The sequence below is a fragment of the Tupaia chinensis genome, unplaced genomic scaffold, assembly GCF_000334495.1.
Source record: "Tupaia chinensis unplaced genomic scaffold, TupChi_1.0 Scaffold143584_1, whole genome shotgun sequence".
Taxonomy (NCBI): Eukaryota; Metazoa; Chordata; class Mammalia; order Scandentia; family Tupaiidae; genus Tupaia; species Tupaia belangeri.
The window spans coordinates 4,013,367-4,033,188 of NW_006203430.1; positions in this window are offsets into that span (position 1 = coordinate 4,013,367).

Genomic DNA, 19,822 nt, shown 5'->3' on the forward strand with positions numbered 1-19,822 from the left:
TCCTGGAGAGAGAAATGATGATGATTGTCAGTGTATAATAGGGAATATCAATCACTAAAAAGAACAGATCAAGTGGTTAAGGCTGACTGTAAAGGCATGATTTCAGGTGTTTAACTTTCATTAGTGACCCTTGTAACAACATGGAAATACTATTTGTTAGTATCCCTTTCACAGGGGAAGAATTGGGCCCTGAAAGAATAAGTGAATCATTCTGTTACACAGTTGGTAAGTAGGAAAGCCAAAATCCTGGGACCAGCCTTTCTAAACTAGCTGGTTATTGTGGCATGGCTTAACACTTGTCCAGGCAACTGAAACCCACTTTATCCTAGCTGATTCTGGTAGCATGGAAATGAATACCTCCACTTTCGTCATCCTAGATGAAAGAAATCAGCCAAGAGACATGGTACAGTGGTACAGCAAAGCTCTGTAGCAGGGTAAAATGAAAAGTACAGAAGAGCAGGGGAAAGTTAGAGTACAACCTAGAGAAGTAGGAGCAGGCTGGCTCCAAGGGTGGATACCAGCATTGAACTTTCTGCGTTGTGTGCTTTTCTATCTCCTCCCCTTTCACTTCAGTGCACGCTCAGTTGGGCCTTGTTATATAATCATTTCCTGAGAGTCAATGCAATACTATGTTAATGAGCTAGAGGTAACTTGAGGGCAACCAAGCTCGCTACTTGGAAGGCTCCAAGCTACATACGCTCTTTTCAAGTTGTGTAGACTCTGTAGCTTCAATACTGTCTGTGCTCCAAGTTCTATAAACTCCATGTTGCCCCTATCTTGAGCAACAGGGTGTTACCCACCACAAAAAGGGCAGTTTGGGGTATTTCCCATGGGCAGTACCATTGGCTTCTAGATCCTCCCCTCCCTGCTCATGTCTAACTGTCTGCCTACCCTAACAGGTACTCCTTCTAGAGGTAATATCTACCCTGTTGCATCTGCCTGTCCTTGATCCAAGCATTCTGCACCTTGGCCATCCCGCGAGCATGATCAGCTCTGAACCTGGTACTGGTAGTCAGCAATGGGAAGCATCGAGAGCTACTGAGCACCAGGGCTAGGCCAAAGAGAAGACAGATAATCCAGGAGACATAGCCATTCAGCTACAAAGTTCCACCCCCAGCTAGCATTTTATTGTACCTGCTGCTTTTCACGTCCACCTTCTCCTATTTCATTGTAAATGTTGGCAGGACATGGCCTACGGCTTTGTCTTGTATGGGTCAGCATTATAGTAGATACTCAATAAATGTTTATGTAATTCATGAAAAAATGGTGGACTGAGGGAACCCAAGTAAAGGATTTTTCAGAAGGAAAAGAGGGTAAATAGGATTAAGGTCTCAGTTTCTGCAAATATGAAACAGTATAAAAAAAAAGGAAAAAAAAAGATTAAACTCTATGTTGAGAGGGGGCTTCATAAAGTTCACAGAAAATGCATATTATGGGAAGAAAATCTGTTTGGATTTCAAATATTTTTGCACCAGAATAAACTGAAACTTTAATCCCATTTCTCAGATGGTATAATGTGGCACTCTTTTTTTTTTTTTTTTGAGAGGTTTTTGCTATAGGGCGCGTGTGCTTTCCAGAAAGACAGACAGAGACAGAGAGACAGAAAATGAGAAATCACTCCCCAGGGGGGATGGCCACGCCGCAATCCCTTCTCCTCCATTCTCCTCTCAGGATCTTGGGCACGCATGCACACGTGCCTGGCGTGAGTTTTAAGCCCCCGGGTCCGGAATGCGAACCACGGTCAACTACATGGGAGTCCAGCGACATAGCCATTATGGTAACTGCTGGTCCCTAATGTGGCACTCTTTGAGGCTGACTTACTTGGGAAAGTTCCCAGTTCAGGTCTAGAAATCTCCCTGAGGACACCAGGCACACACGTGTCCATGAACCAGGGCTGACTGAGGCTGAGGGTGGGTCATAGAATCAACACCCTGTTTATTGAAAGTGTCCTCTCCCTTCTTCTCCCTCTTTCTTGCTCATGGAAGAATAAACTTTAAAAAAATGGAAGTAGTATCTAAAAACTAAAAAGGATAATGTGATGTCATATTTTCAAAAGGTTAAAGAAAAACCTCAGCACTCATAAGTCTTAAAAGCAGACAAAAAGCTGAAGTTAATTAAGTACGAAAGAGTAGAAAATGTGGACAGGTACAGCCTGGCCAGATCAGCTTTAAATGGAGTTGGAAAAGGAAGTCCTATTTAAGTCATCTTATTTAACAAATAACAACACTGAAGGCTCAGGATGGTGAAAGGAGCAATTTGTCCTGAAGAAACACCAAATAACTCTGATTACCTGAAATACAGTAGCAAGCATAGAACCAGTGGTGAAAATTTAATGATTAAAAAATGCAATGAGCAAAACTATACTCTCAACACAGAGGCACACAGAAGACTAAAGACTAAAGACAACACTGGCTAATCCAGAGGGAGTGAACAAGTTGACAGGGCAAGCGAAGAATAACCAAAGCATCTTCAGGGGATTTTGTTGCTGTGGCTGACTAGTGAGTTGTTAGGCTGTTTAGCCCTCTCCAACTCAATCCTGAAATATCTCCTGTCTCCAGATCCCATTTCTTTCTTATGAAGACCTATTTCCACCCCTGACAAAATATCAACGCTGCTCTGCTGAAGTCTTGCATCCTGTTACTGGGCCTGAAGTCACTCGCCTTTCAGTTCACTCCCATGAATAGAGTGTGAGCAAGGTTATTGCCAATGCAAATATCTGTTAAAGGTGCATGTTCCAGGCAGATTTGTATCTTAGATTTCTTAGCCAAGAATGCCTTAATGTCAGCTCAGCAAAAAACAAAAACAAAAACAAGATTGAACAACTACCCTTTATCTGGTGGTGTGCTCGGCTTCTGGAGTCATTAAACACGAACAGCCTTCCAGGGAGGTGAATTGCATGCATTCATATAGAACAGTACTAGAAGAGAGAAAGTTATAAATGTAGAACGTTATGAGAAAGTCATGCCAAAAGGCTCATAGAAACTGGAAAAGGGGATGATGTCTGTCCAGGGCTGGAGTAAGATGAGATACCTGAGAGGAGGAAATGACATCTGAAGTTGAAGGACAGGCAAGATTTCAAGGTCTCTGCAGCAGGCACTGATGAGCTGTGGGATCTGGAACACATACACTTTGGGGGTGAGAATAAAATTGTGGGGCATACACTGTTGACAGGACATGCAGCGAGTTGTGGAGGGATGAGAGCTGTGTGGGGCTGTCCAGGTGGAGATGAAAACAGAAATAAAGGTCAGGAGTAGGAGTAAGAATGGCATATGCGGGACCAGCAGGTGGCATGTTGGTTAAGGGCACTGGACTCCCACATGGCCGACCATGGTTCAAGTCCTGGACCTGGTGGCTTGCTTTCTGTCTGTCTGTCTGTCTGTCTCTGTCTCTCTCTCCCTCTGGTCAACTTCAAATAAATAAATAAATAAACATCAAATAAAATGATTCTTTAAGGAAAAATAAAAGAATGGTATATGCAACAAGGTATAACTGAAGCCTGGCTGAAGCTCAGAGTCCATGTAAACAGGCAGGAAGGACCAGGAAAGAACTGGGAGAGAGGAGAAGCCTTGAAAATGACACAGAAAAGAGTTGAAAGTTCTTGAATAAATACCTAACATAGCTTGGGTTCTGCTAGTAGGTAATTCATGAGAACAGAACTTTTGGTTTACTGTTGAATCTGTCTAGAACAATGTCAGCACACACACAGAGAAGGTATTTGTTTTATTTTTAAAGTTTGTTCATTTCTTCCATGAGTGAGATAGAAACTGAGAGAGACAGAAGCATCAGCAAGGTCTCGCTGTCGTGCCTCAGATCATGGGCACACTTGCACCCGGCATGCTCAGGGACATCTGAGGATGTGAACCCAGAACCTTACCATGTGGACCAGCCTTTAGAGCATCGCGTTTACCACCATCCAGCCTCTTGTTTTATTTTTTTAGAGGTTTTTGCCTCAGGGCACATTTGCTCACCGGAGAGACAGAGAGACTGAGACAGTGAGAAGGAAAGTGAGAAATCACCTCCCAGGGGGAATGGTCACACTGCAATCCCTTCTCCTTTCTGTGCCTGGGATCTTAGGCACACACACACACATGTATACAGCATGATTTTCAAGTCACTGGGTCCGGGACTCAAACTGCAGTCAGTCATGTGGAAGTCCAGTGATGTAATCGTTACACCATCTGCTGGCCCTTCTTATTTTATTTATAGTGAATGTTAGTAACTGGTAAAGTCATTGCAGCAGTGGCAGATATCTGGAATACCTTATTTTAATTAAACTTTCCTTTTCCTTCTTTTTATTTTTTTTAAGAAATATTTTTGCTATAGGGTCCATGCACTTGCTGGAAAGGCAGACAGAGAAACAGAAAGTGAGAAATCATCCCGCTGGGGGAATGGCCATGCCGCAATCCCTTCTCCTCCATCCTCCTCTTGGGTTTTTGGGCATGCATGCAAACACACCTGGAGTGAGTTTTAGGCTGTCAGTTTCGAGACTCAAACTGTGGTCGACTATGTGGGAGTCAGGTAACTTAACTGTTATGCCAGTCTGCTGATCCCAGACTGTTTAATGTTTTTATCACAAAGGAATGCTGTGCTTTGTTGAATGCCTTTTCAGCATCTATTGAGATAATCATGTTCTCTGTCCTTTGTTTTGTTTATATGTTGTATTACATTATGGATTTGCCTATGTTGAACCATCTTTGCATTGCTGGGATAAAATCCATTTAGTCATGATGTATAATCTTTTTTAATTTTTTAATTTTTTTTGAAGAGGTTTTTGCCATAGGGCGCGTGCGCTCGCCAGACAGACAGAGAGACAGAGAGACAGAAAGCAAGAAATCACCCCCCAGAGGGGATGGCCATGCTGCAATCCCTTCTCTTCCATTCTCCTCTCAAGATCTTGGGCATGCACGCACACGCGCCCAGCGTGAGTTTAAGCCACCAGGTCCGGGACTCGAACCGCGGTCGATTACGTGGGAGTCCAGCGACATAGCCATTATGCTAACTGCTGATCCTATGATGTATAATCTTTTTGATGTACTGTTGAAGTTGATTTGCTAGTATTTTATTTCAGATTTTTGCATCTATGTTTGTTAGGGATATTGGCCTTAGTTTTCGTTTTTTGCTGTGTCTTTGTCTGGCTTTGTGTAATGGCATCAGAGTAATACTGGTCTCATAGAATGAGTTTAGGAGGGTTCTTTTCACCTCAGTTTTTGCAATAATTTGTTGAGTATTGGTATTAGCTCTTCTTCAACACTTCTGTAGAATTCAATAGTGAAACCATCTGTTCCTGGGCTTTTCTTTGTTCTGAGACATTTTATTACTGATTCAATCTCATTGTTTGTTATTGGGCTATTCAGGTTTTCTATTTCTTTGTGATTCAGTCTTGGTAGGTCTAGGCATGTGTCTAAGCATTATCCATTTCATTTCTTCTAGATTTTTTAGGGGCAGGGACTGGAGGGTCTCTTCAGGGGTCAGGAACTGTGCACTAAAGCTGCCATGGGAGCCAGGCTCAGCAGGAGCACTTCTGAGTTCCTCTACTTGTTTCTTGGAGCAGTCCTCCTGCTGCATTGATGCAGGTTTCACTCCAGAAATTGTTCTCAAAAGGGCACAGCTCTGCTCCCTGGAGCAGTCATCCTGCTGCGAGTCTATGTTCCAGACTGATGCTGCAGTGGAGGCTAGGGTCACAGCCCTCCTGCTCAGTCTAGCTGCCATGGTTGCTGCACCCGCCTACACAGGCCTGGTGGGATTCCAGTGAATTCTCAGGTACGTAAAGACTTTGGCTTCAATTCCTAGTGTAGGTTTCAATCTCACCGTTGCTTCGTTCCCAAAATGACACAGCTCTGTGGTAGCTTGGGTCCTGGGACTTGGGGTTAAACAGGGTGCAGTCCTTCCCTGGAGTTAATGCTGCCCTGTGGATCTCAGAAATTTCCCTTCCCTGGGCCCAGGGCTATGCAGTGAGTGGACCCCAGACAGCCAGCAGTGCCCTCCACAGTTGTTTCAGAGGTTGCTGGGATCTCTTGGTCACCCTTTTCCAGCAAATGGGAATTTCTGCTGATTCCAGCCTGCCGACCTCAGTCAGCTGGCTGCTTCAGTTCCCTTTCTATGTGGTTTCTCTCAAGTTTTTGTGTTTCAAAAAAATGTATCACTCCATGGTGGTTTCAGGTCTTCTTCCTTAGGAATTCAGCGGGAATGTGCCTTGGTTACAGAGGAGATGAGGGCTGGCAGACTCCCATTGGCTACCTTGATTTGCTCCTCTCTCTTCTTGTTCTTGCTCCCCTTTGCATCCTAGCCTTGGGCTGGACACACAGTTGGTGCTCAATAAATGTTCACTGAGGGGCGAGGCAGTGGCACAGAGGTGATGCAACTGGACCCACCTGGGAAAGGTCTTTGATTCACATCCTGGGACTCCCTGAACACATTGAGCATGTGTGTGTCCATGATCTGGGCCAGCTGAGTCTGGGAGTGGATTGTGGTGTGGAGACCCTGTTGAGGATGCTTCTCTCTGTGTCTTGGAATAAATAAACTATGAAAAAAAATGTGTGTTGCATACATGTGTCAACATCAGGGCCCACTGCTAAGTTGGTCACAAGAGCCTGCAGCATCCCTAGACAGACCCTGGGCTCTCCTGGCTTCCACTTCCTCCGATGCCCATGGCTCCTCAGGTCTCTCTGTTCTCAGTTGGTCGGGAACTCTCCAGAAAAGGTCCCACTATTGTTTGGATGGTTGTGACACTCACATCTGCAATCCTTCTGACCCACCTCTCCTGCCCCGTGGGCCAAGCTGGTGTTTGTACTGTAATTGGGATCTCATCCAAACCACTCCTCTTCTTGGTGCAATCTCAGTGGAACCCTTGTTAGTAGTGTGTGCCAGCATTTGGAATGGAGCCAGCAATTACGCCCACTTTTTCTGGTGATAAGATGTCAAATACCACTTGTTATAATCAGGAGCATAACTACACATGTACAGTTCCCAAGCAAAATATTCACAAGGGCTCATCACACTGTAATCGCAGAACCCTGGAGCCTCATCCACGTGTAGATAATTAGGGCCGAGTTCATAACACCCAGGACAAAGGCAAAAGGAGGTGAGTCTGAGCAGCTAGCTGTCTGCATTGCTTATACACCTACCCCAGTGTAGGCCTGGGCTTTAAAAAAATTACTGACTTAGAATGAGCTAGTGAACTGACCTTTAGAAAGAGGATAAGAACAGAGAATTGAACAACCTAAGCCACTTTATTTTGGCCTCTCATAGAAAAGCCACAGGTTTCAGGGACCAGCAGTGAGTGTAATGGCTATGTCGCTGGACTCGCACATAGTCGACCACGGTTCGAGTCCTGGACCCAGTGGCTTAAACTCACGCCTAGCATGTGTGTGTGCATGCCCAAGATCCCGAGAGGAGAATGGAGGAGAAGGGATTGCAGCGTGGCCATCCCCCCTGGGGAGCAATTTCTCGCTTTCTTCTCTCTGTCTTTCTGGCGAGTGCACGTGCTCTATAGCAAAAACTCTTCCCCCCCCCAAAAAAAAATGCATCTCCTTTGAATTCTTATGGGGCTCTGTACAAATAACAGACCAAACTGAGATTAACCTAATTTTTTTTTTTTGCAAATAAGTTAGTTTATACCTCTCTTTAGTAAAAGAGCGAGTGGAGAGAGGAAAAAAATGCTTCAGAAGAAAATGACAGTGCACTTGTCACTAGATTCTAGCTTTGTCCATATTTTTAAGATCTTTTGTGAATCAATAAAATGTGGGGAAAAAATAGTATAGAAGGGAGGGAGGGGAAAGGGGAAGGAAAAACAAAAGTATGGTTAATTGACAAAAAATGAGAAGTATTTGCTGATGATAATGTATATAGCAATATCTTTGTCTTGACTGACATGCATGGTATTTGTGCTGGAAAAAGAAATGTTGTTCACTATAAAGACATATGTGATTAAATGTAAATAAATAAAAAAATTAAAATAAAAAGAATCGTTCTCCTTTTCAGGCATGGTGTCAAGGACAGCATCTCCAAGCTTTTCTAAGGCTTAGTCATCTTTATATTCCCTCTTATAGGGAAACTCATCTATTTCCATGGCTTTTGGAGTCACTGGCATTCTAATTACCCCTAGATCTTAATCACCAGCCTAAACCTCTCCTCTGAGCATCGAACCCCGTATCCGCCAACCTCCTCGACATCTGCATTTGGATGACTAATAAACACCTCCAGCTGACACGGCCACGCTCTTGATTTCCTCTGCACTTGCTCACTTCTCCCTTCACTAAATGGTATGACCAGTAGTTCAAGTCAGAAAGCCAAGAGTCATCCTCCTTCCCTTACCCCAGCCTGCTTCTGATGTGTTCCTGAGACTTACTTCTACTCAAAAATATACATCATCTCCGTCCATATCCACAGCCACCTCTCCATCCCTAACCAGCCATGCCTCCGCAGCGTAGCTGTGGTCGTAGCCTCGACCTCCCCAAGTTGCTAGGATTACAGCCACCATGCCCAGCGCTTGGTCTCCCTGCTCCCTCACCGACTTCAATTCCAGTTTCCACACAGTGGACCGAGTCAGTCTTGGAAGAACATAAATGTATACATGTCACTTCCTCCTTAGTGACATCGGCAGCTTCCCACTGCATGCAAGCCTTTCGAGGGCTTCCATAGCCAGACGACCTGACACCTCCTGCCCATCATTTTAACCCCATCTTAGAGACTCAACATATGCTGTCCCTTCTGCCTGGGGCACTTTCCTCAATTCCAACTTCTGTATCCCCTCCATAGAGATTTCTTCCCTATCATGTGAGGCTCTCCCTATTATTCCACTCTTCCGGAATGCTTTTAATCTCCTTCAAAGCATTTGCCTTATTCTGTAATTATAGACTTAATCGTCTGTTTATTGTTTGTCACCTTCCCCACCTCATACCCCACCACTGAACTGTAAGTTCCAAAAGTCAGGCAGCATCTTCTGTAAACTATCATTATCATCATCATTATCACCATAGCAACAGCTGACATTTCCTGAAGCCCTAGTGTGTGCCAGGCACTTGACATGATCTCATTGAACCCTCAGAACAATCATATCCAGGAGATACTGTTATTACCTCCATGTTATAAATGGGGACAGTAAGGCATGCAGCTGTGAGGTCACTTGTCAGCATTACATACCCAGCAATAGTGCAGCGCTTGGCACATAATAGATGCCCAACCTGTTTGTCAGATGTGTATGTCTAGGGGCTGGCAGTGGCATGGTAGTTGAACTTGCACATGGCCAACTGCGGTTGGGTGGCTTGCTTTCTCGCTCGCATGCTCTCTGTCTCTCTGTGGCCAAATTGAAAAATAATAATAAAAAATAAAATTTTAAAATATTTTTAAAAATATGTGTGTGTATGTATATATATTAAATCATTCAATGTATTTTTTCATGGGAACTCAGGAGAGAATTTTCTCTCAAACATCACTATTAGGAAAGACAATACTTCTAGAATGTTTTTATCCTGTAAGTACTGCAATGATATTGCAATGGATTGTGTGCGAGGTTTTTATGTTTTGCTTTAAGAACAGGGTCTCACCATGTCACAATTGGCCTCCCACTGGGAATATAGGCACCACCACCACACCAGGCTCATTTTCTGACAGGATCTCACTATGTTGCCAAGGCCAGCTTGGAGTTCACAGTCCTCCTGCCTCGACCTCCCCAAGTTGCTAGGATTACAGCCACCATGCCCAGCGCTTGGTCTCCCTGCTCCCTCACCGACTTCAATTCCAGTTTCCACACAGTGGACCGAGTCAGTCTTGGAAGAACATAAATGTATACATGTCACTTCCTCCTTAGTGACATCGGCAGCTTCCCACTGCATGCAAGCCTTTCGAGGGCTTCCATAGCCAGACGACCTGACACCTCCTGCCCATCATTTTAACCCCATCTTAGAGACTCAACATATGCTGTCCCTTCTGCCTGGGGCACTTTCCTCAATTCCAACTTCTGTATCCCCTCCATAGAGATTTCTTCCCTATCATGTGAGGCTCTCCCTATTATTCCACTCTTCCGGAATGCTTTTAATCTCCTTCAAAGCATTTGCCTTATTCTGTAATTATAGACTTAATCGTCTGTTTATTGTTTGTCACCTTCCCCACCTCATACCCCACCACTGAACTGTAAGTTCCAAAAGTCAGGCAGCATCTTCTGTAAACTATCATTATCATCATCATTATCACCATAGCAACAGCTGACATTTCCTGAAGCCCTAGTGTGTGCCAGGCACTTGACATGATCTCATTGAACCCTCAGAACAATCATATCCAGGAGATACTGTTATTACCTCCATGTTATAAATGGGGACAGTAAGGCATGCAGCTGTGAGGTCACTTGTCAGCATTACATACCCAGCAATAGTGCAGCGCTTGGCACATAATAGATGCCCAACCTGTTTGTCAGATGTGTATGTCTAGGGGCTGGCAGTGGCATGGTAGTTGAACTTGCACATGGCCAACTGCGGTTGGGTGGCTTGCTTTCTCGCTCGCATGCTCTCTGTCTCTCTGTGGCCAAATTGAAAAATAATAATAAAAAATAAAATTTTAAAATATTTTTAAAAATATGTGTGTGTATGTATATATATTAAATCATTCAATGTATTTTTTCATGGGAACTCAGGAGAGAATTTTCTCTCAAACATCACTATTAGGAAAGACAATACTTCTAGAATGTTTTTATCCTGTAAGTACTGCAATGATATTGCAATGGATTGTGTGCGAGGTTTTTATGTTTTGCTTTAAGAACAGGGTCTCACCATGTCACAATTGGCCTCCCACTGGGAATATAGGCACCACCACCACACCAGGCTCATTTTCTGACAGGATCTCACTATGTTGCCAAGGCCAGCTTGGAGTTCACAGTCCTCCTGCCTCGACCTCCCCAAGTTGCTAGGATTACAGCCACCATGCCCGGCTCTTGGGTTGGTCCAGGATTCAAACCCACCTCCTATACAGTCCCAGACTTGGAGCACAGCATCTGAGCAGTGCACACACCGTGGCTTTGCCTGGGTTGCTTTCTCTTTGCTTTTGCCACTAGAGTGCTGGAACCAATCAGCTGCCCTCAAATTGACGAGTCATTTTTGTGCCACTTTGTGCCCCCGTCTTGTCATTCTCTTGACTTTCCAACTTATTTGACCTTTTCTGTACTGTGTGTGTTTTTGCAAATATCTCCCAACCCTTCATGAAATAGAGGAAGGTACAAACATATGAATAAAAATAAATGTGTATGTCTAGGGGCTGGCGGGTGGCATGGTGGTTAAGATGCTGAGCTTGCACATGGCCAACTGCAGTTTGAGTCCCCTCCATGAGAATACCACTTCACACCCACAGGGATGGCAATCATACAACAACCAGAAAAATAATAAGCGTTGGCAAGGATGAGGAGAAAGTGGAGCCTCATACATTACTGGTAGAAATGTAAAATGGTATAGATGCTACAGAGAGCAGTTTGGTGGTTCTCCCAAAAGCTGAATATAAAATTACCATATAACCCAGTAATTCCTCTTTCGGTATATTTACAAAGGAATTAAAAACAGGTGTTCAAATAAAAACTTGCACATGAATATTAATGGCAGTACTATTCACAATAGCCCAAAGGCAGAAACCACCCAAATGCCTATCAACTAGTAATGGACAAATAAAATGTAGTATATATTTACACTGGAATATTATTCAGCTATGTATTTGAAAAAATTAATTTATAGGGTTAGCAAGTGGCTTAGTGGTTAAGGCACTGGATTCTCATGTGCCTGACCATGGTTTGAGTCCCAGACCTGGTGACTTGAAACTCACACACCAGGCATGTGTGTGTGCATGCCCAAAATCCTGAGAGGAGAAGGAGAAGGGAATGTGATGTAGCCATCCCCCCTGGGGGGGGGTGTGATTTCTCACTTTCTCTCTCTCTGTCTCTCCCGTAAGCACATGTGCCCTATAGCAAAAATTTCTCAAAAAAAAGAAAGAAAAGAAAGAAAGAAAGAAAGAAAGAAAGAAAGAAAGAAAGAAAGAAAGAAAGGAAGAAAGAAATTTATGTGGCGAACATATGGCATAATGGTAAAGGCACTGAATTCCAGTATGCGCCCAAGATCCCAGAGGAGAATGGAGAAGGGATTGTTGTGTGGCCATCATACCTGGGGTGTGATTTCTCACTTTCCTTCACACTATCTGTCTTTCTGACTCTCTCCAACAAACACACATGCTCTATGACAATAATCTTAAAAAAAAAAAAAAAATTGGGCCAGCAGATGACACAGCAGTTACATCACTGGACTTTCACATGGCCAACTGTGGCTTGAGTCCTGGACCCAGTGGCTTGAAAATCATGCCGGGCACATGTGCATCCCTGCCCTCTTGGGAGGAGAATGGAGAAGGGACTTCAGCGTGCCATCACCCCTGGGGGGTGGTTTCTCACTTTCGGGAGGAGAATGGAGAAGGGACTTCAGTGTGCCATCACCCCTGGGAGGTGGTTTCTCACTTTCCTTCTCACTGTCTCTGTCTCTCTCTCTCCCCCTGGTGAGCACATGAGCCCTAAGGCAAAAACCTCAATATATATATTTTTTAACTTTTAAGTTTATTTTTATTTATTTCGTGTAGTAAGAGACAGACAGAGAGAAGCACTCTCAGCAGGATCTCATGCCTCCATCCTCCTGCAACCCTTCCAGCCAGTCAGGATTACCATGCGCATGCCTGATGTGTACAGGTTGACTAGGGAGTGAAACTGTGATCTTCCACGTGGTTTCAGCATCACTTGAACAGTGTATTACTGTTGTGCCAACCTTGAAATTTTAATAAATTCTACAACAAAGGAACCCTGAAAACATAATGCTAAGTTAGAAACAAAAGGCCACATGTTGATGACTCTGTTTACACGAACTATCCAGAATAGGCAAAGCCATAGAAGCAGAAAGCAGACTAATGGCTGCCAAGGGATGAGGGAGAAGGAACGAATGGGAAATGACTACTGAATGGGTCCCAGGTTTCCTTTTGGAATGATAAATTTGTTCTATCATTTAAGAGTGGTGACGGTTACTTAACGTAGTGACTGAACTAAACGACACTGAGTCGTGCACTCCAGAATGGTTAGAATGAGAAACTTTCTGTTTTGTACATTTTAACACACACAAGCACACACGCTAGGCATTAAGTCCACTGGGCCCCTCACGTGCACACTGATGTGACCCTTCTCTCAGGGGCTGTGTTTGTCCTGGGTGGTCTGCTGCAAGGACAATCAGTTCATCCCAGAGGGCTGTCTTCCACTCACCCTTTCTAGCCTCCACCCCAAGCCTCTTTCTCTTCTGCCCTTCAAGTCTGAACTCTGTTTAGATCAAGCATAAGCCTCAGGAAAGCCTACCCAGCTCTTCCAACGCCACTGACTCCTGTTTTTCCAGCTCTCTGAAAATATCTATTGAGCTCTTGACTCGCTCTCTAGTCTTTTCTTTTTGGCTAATTATGCCACCTTTTCACTACTGTTGTCGTCTTGACGAATCCGGAGAAGACCAGAAGTCCTGTATCTGTGGCGCCTCTCAAGACCTTAGAAATCCCTACCCATAGTGAAATCATGCATCTGTGAGGCCTGAGGAAGCCTCCAAAACTAGTCGAGGAAACAAAACATAAATATATTAATAGTGAGAAGTCAGTGCAAATAAATGTTTTAGGATCTCTGAGGTTGTCAAGAACTTCAGCAGGGGGCCCCTTCATTTAGTCTGATCATTTAATAACCAGCAATGAGCACCTACAAGGTGCCAGACTCCGAGTGGGCTTAGGGAAGATATTTAAACAGGACTTAAAGAGTGAGTAGAATTTATGTAGCCAGAAAAAAAGGTAAGAATCCTGTCCCAAGTGAAAAGAAAAATACGCAGAAGTACAAGAGTGGGAGATTATGGAATGTGAAAATAGACCAGCTTGGGCCAGCAGGTGGCGTGGTGGTTGGGGGCATTGGAATCCCACATGGCCAACTGTAGTTCAAGTCCCAGACCTGGCAACTTGCTCTCTCTATCTCTCTCTCTCTCTCGCTCACTCATTCTGTTCCTCTCTGGTCAAACTAAAATAAATAAATTAAATTAAATAATTCTTTTAAAAAATAATAATGACACAGGGCTGCTGCGGTGATGTGGGCAGTAAGACGCTTCTGTGTGACACTGGGTCACATGGGAGGTCCGGATTTGAATCCTGGGTCAATCTGAATACACTGGCTATGCCCATGTGCCTGTGATCCTAGCCAGCTGGGAGGATTGTGGTGTGGTACGACTCTGTCAAGGTTACCTTTCTCTCTTTCTTTCAATAAGTAAATAAATAAACTAATTTAAAAAAATACAAAACTACCTAGACTGGCATGAAAAGATGACTTAGGTTATACATTAAGTGGAAAAAAGCAAGTTGCAGTGCAGTGTGTTTAACATAATGCCTTTTTTGTTTCAGATTTTTTTGTCTTAGGGTGCATGTATTCATCAGAGAGATCAGAGAGGGACAAAGAGAAAGGGAAAGTGAGAAATCACATCCGGGTACATGGCCACACTGCAATCCCTTCTCTTCCATTCTTTCCTGGGGATTTTTGGCACGCACATGTGCCTGGTGTGTTTCTCAAGCCACCTGGTCTGGGACCCTCAACTGCAAAGTCAGCCATGTAGGATCCAGCACCTTAATCACCATGCCACCTGCTGACCTACATAATGTCATTTTTTTTTGCAAATATAAGCTAATATATGTGACTAGAAAAGGACAACAGAAATTTATATGAAACTCTTATCAGGCATAATCTCTAGGAGATAAAATAGCAAGGACTTTCATTATGAAGTTCCATAATTTTGGCGTTTTCTCTGGCCAAGAATGTATTACTTTTATAATCAGGGAGGAAAAATCTAAAAAAGAAAAGCATTAATAAATATTTAAATAAATAAGTTGAGGAGTTCGAACCTAATTTGGTAGACGACGATCAGTCATGTCTAAATAATGGCTCTGGTGGCCTTAGAAACTTATGAGGAAGAGCAAAAAAAGTCTCTCTCAGTGGCAGAGGCCTGCACCTTCCTTCCCCAGGTTAGCTGAGATCCCGCAGGCTCTAGGCCCTTAGCCCTACTTTTGCTTCGCAGGTTAACAACTGGTTCACTGCAGGGGGAATTACAGGGACTTTAGAATTCAAAACAAAACAAACCAGAAACATCCTTAAGAATTATTACATTTCTTTCCAGGAGCAGCAGTTGGTGTAATGGTTATGTTGCTGGACTCCCATGTGGTCCAAAGCAGTTCAAGTCCTGGATCCAGTGGTTTAAACTCACACCAGGTGCATGTGTATGCGTGCCCAAGGTCACAAGAGGAGAAGGGATTGTAGCGTGGCCATCCCCCCACGGGGTGATTTCTCACTTTTTGTCTGTCTCTCTTTCTGGCGAGTACACATGCCCTGTAGTAAAAACTTCTCAAAAGAAAAAAAATATTACATTTTTCTTTTTAAAAAATTAAATTTAATTAATTAATTTTTAAAAGTTTGTTCTAGGGCATGTGTGCTCACCAGAGAGAGGGAAAGTGAGGAAGTAAGCCAGCAGGTCCAGGTTTCAAACCACAGTCGGCCATGTGGGAGTTCAGCGCCTTATCCACCATGCCATCTTCTGGTCCCTACATTTTTCTTTTTAAAACAGAGTTCAAACACCTTCAGAAGTATTAATATTAATAGTTTCTTTCCTCATTCTTCAACCTGCTTCTCCCAACCCCTCCCCATGAGAGAAAAAAAGAAAGGGAGACAGAGATATGTATCAAAAGAATTATTTATTTAATTTTATTTGTTATTATTATTACTTTTAGAGAGATTTTTGCTATAGGGTGCATACACTTGCCAGAGGGACAGAGAGAAACAGAGAAATAGAAAGTGAGAAATCATCCCCCCTCCCCAGGGGGATGGTCCTTGCGCAATCCCTTCTTCTCCATTCTCCTCTCAGGATTTTGGACATGCACACACAAATATGCTTAAGTTGCTAGGTCCAGGATTCAAACTGCAGTCAACTATGGGGGAGTCTAGCAATGTAACATTACGCCAGCTGCTGGTCCCATGTTATTATAATTATTTATTTATTAGAGAGATTTTTGCTATAGGGTGTGTGCACTCTCCAGAGAGGCAGAGACAGAAAGTCTATGCTGCGATCCCTTCTCCTCCATTCTCTTCTTGGGATCTTAGGCGTGCCCACACATGTACCCAGCATGAGTTTTAAGTCACCAGGTTCAGGACTTGAACCACGGTTTACTATGTGGGAGTCCAGTGACATAACCATTATGCCATCTGCTGACCCCTGTTACTATTTTTTAATTTGACCAGAGACAGAGAGAGGGAAAATGAGAAAGCAAGTTTCCAGGTTTGGGACTCAAACTGCAGTTGGTCATATGGGAGTCCAGCACTTTAACCACCATGCCATACCCCTGCTAGCCCCAGGGGTAGGTACTTTTGACAGATTTTGTGATCCTCCTGCTCCAGCCTCCAATTAGCTGGAACGATGGTCATGGTCTTCTAGCCAGCAAGTTCAGGTTGGCTTGGGAACTGAACCTGGGCCTCCCATGTGGCGCCCAGCCTCCTAAGCAGTGATGCTACCTGTATTCCACTGTGTCTGGGCATCCTTGCTCATTCTTTTGATACCTTTGCAGTAATTTCGCTAAGAAAAAAAAAACAGAGAGGAAGGAAAAAGGGGGAGAAAGTAAAGGAGAAAAAGAAGAGCTCTCCTTACCCTAACCGATCTTTCTCTCAAGAGAAGGCTGAAAGGCGGAGAAACTGTAGCTCACTTTATTGTGAATGTAACAACGAATCAGCTATTCTGTTGACTCAGCCAAGTCGAAAGAGATAAGAACAGAACTATGGACTCCAGGTTCCAATCCCAGCCCACCACAGTCAGCAACTCATCCCTTAGAAAGACAGTGGTTTTCCTACCTCTGCTGGGCTGTGGGGCCACATGCTGGAAAGCCTCCCTTTCTAGATCTCTCACCTTGCCTCCTGCACACTGGAACTGGTGCTCCTCCCACCCCAGCCCCATTTATAGAACCAACAATGGGAGCTCAGAAGTAAAGAATCCAAACCAACTAGGAGTACTTATAAGAACATGGAGTCACCCGAGCCTCAGTCTTCCCTTTTGCACTCCTTCTCCTCTGGGGTGGATTGGTTGGAGTAAAGGAAGGCCCAGAGGTGAGCACGTATAACCTATCACTGAGGGGAGTGAGTTCTAGACCAGAAGTTTGCAGACTACATTTGTCCTTGTTACACCCTGTGCTAGGCAGAACATTGCTGCCCCTACCACCACCACCAGAAATTCCACATCCTAACCTGCGAAGATGTTATCTTATAAGGCAAAAGGGACTTTGCAGATATGATTAACATGAATCTTGAGATATGGAGATTATCCTGGATTAGGCAGTTGGGCGCATTGTAATCACAGGCATTACAAAAGGGAGACAAGAGGATCAGAGCCACAGAGATGAGATCGTGGTAGAAGTTTTGGGGCAAAGAGAGAGGAAAAAATGGGTACAGCACTGATTTAGAGATGCTAGAGCTGCTAGCCTTGAAATGGGGGAAGGGCCACACCGTGAGGAATGCAGGCAGCCTCTCCTGGAGCCTCTGGAAGTAACGTGACCCTGCTGAAACCCTGATTTCAGGACTTCTGACTTTTAGAACAAAAGGTAAGAAGTTTGTGCTGTTTTAAAAAACTAAATTGAGGAACCAGCAGTTGGCATAATGGCTATGTCGCTGGACTCTCATGTAGTTGACCACGGTTTGAGTCCCGGACACAGTGGCTTAAACCCACGCTGGGCGCGTGTGCGTGCGTGCCCAAGATCCCGAAAGGAGAATGGAGGAGAAGGGATTGTGGCGTGGCCATCCCCCTTGGGGGTGTGATTTCTCACTTTCTGTCTCTCTGTCTCTCTCTCTTTCCGGCGAGTGCACACACCCTATAGCAGAAACCTCTCAAAAAAAAAAAAAAAAAAACAAAACCCATAAACTAAATTGGTAGTTTGTTACTGAAGTGTTGGAAATTGCTGTGGTTGGCTGAGAGACTCAATTCACTGACCATATATATCTGACTGAAGGTTAGTGAATCAGTATATTTGACCTTCACTTCAAACTCTGCTAAGAAACTTTATTGCATTGGACCCTCTTACAAAGATCTTAAAGCCTTCTGATAAAATACCTTCTCCCTTGAGGATCCCAGATTCCCAACAACCAACCACAAATCCAGAGCCACTTATTGTTGTCCACTGGGCTCATCCACCACTTCACCTTCCAGGGCTTATCAAAGAGGATCTTTTATTTACATTAAAAATAATTATTTTTCCCTTTTACTATCAAATATAAGCAAAGACATCAGAAAATTAAGATGAACAAAAAAATTTATTAATAGCACTAAAATCTCACCATGAGATAACCTAAAGCTATGATGATCTTTCCAGACCTTTTAATCATAGGTGCTGGCAGGTGGCATGGTGGTTAAAGTGCTAGGCTCCCACATTGTCAACCATCGTTCAAGTCCTGGACCTGGTGACTTGCTTTCTCATTTTCCCTTTCTCTCTCTCTTGTCAAATTAAAAAAAAATAATAATAACAAATGGAATTTAATTCCATTAAATCTTTTTAAAAATAATTATATACACAACTTTAAGAAGTTTTTTTAGAATTATTTTATTTAATTTATTCATTCATTTATTTTAATTTGGCCAGAGAGAAACACAGAGAAAGAGAGAGAGGGAAAGTGAGAAAGGAAGCCACCAGGTCTGGGACTCGAACTGTGGTCCACCACGTGGGAGTGTCCAGCACCTTAACCACCATGCCACCTACTGGTCCCAATTTTAAGAATTTTTAATTACTCATTTAAAGTATATACACCACTTCAAAATTTTTATATACCACATACATCTTTCCATGTCAACAATATTCATCTGCAACACTGGTTCTCAAAGGGTGATTCTAGGGACCCCTAAGGAGGTCTCGAGACTTTTTCAGGGGGTTCATAAATATAAAATTATATTATTTTAAATTCTAAGACTTTTACCGTTTTCACTCTCATTTACTCACAAATGTACAACGAAGTTTCCTAGAGGCTACGTAATATGATATTGCAACAATTTGAATACAGAAACTACGCTAAGCGGTGCCAGGCTCTCACTAAGTGCTTGGCACATTTTAATGACTCGTTGAACAAAGTTTGGAAGACTCTACCCTTGGAGGTCCTTATTCAGTAGGGCTGAGGTAGATTTCAGAAACCTCCCTGTTTAATAAATCCGGCCTCTGAGGTCCAATAAGAAGAGTTCAGGTGCAGCCCTACTCCATAAGGGGCTCCTGTGCCTCAGTCTTGCATCCCTGTAATGGGGCTGCTGTGAGGATTCGGGGCTAAGTTTTCATCATGCCCGTCCTCACCGCAGTGACTGACTCACTCGGACAACCTTGACTCCGCTGTGGATCATAACACTCTGCACCAGGAAAGGTCTAACCGGAGATGCACTGGAGCCCCAGGCAGGCTGAGCAGGGCACCCGAGGTGCGGCCGGGCGAGGTCGCAGAGCAGGAGAACGCAGGGGTTCTCACCGGCCCGGCTCCGTAGAGCTAGACAGGAGCACCTGGGGGCGAGGCCGCAGGGGTGTGGCCTGCGGGCGTGGTCGGGGAGTCCGGGGTCGCGGCGGGGGCGTGGTCCGCGTCGGGAGAGTGGGAGACGCCTCCAAGCGGGAGCTGGGATCCGCGGGCTGGGTGAGGGCGGAGAGCCGAGGAAATCCCGGAGCTGGAGCCTGGAGAAGGGCCGCGGGCGGGCCTGTCTCTTTAAGGTGCCCGAGGCTCGTGGGCGCTGCGCGGAGCGCACGGCGGGAGGCG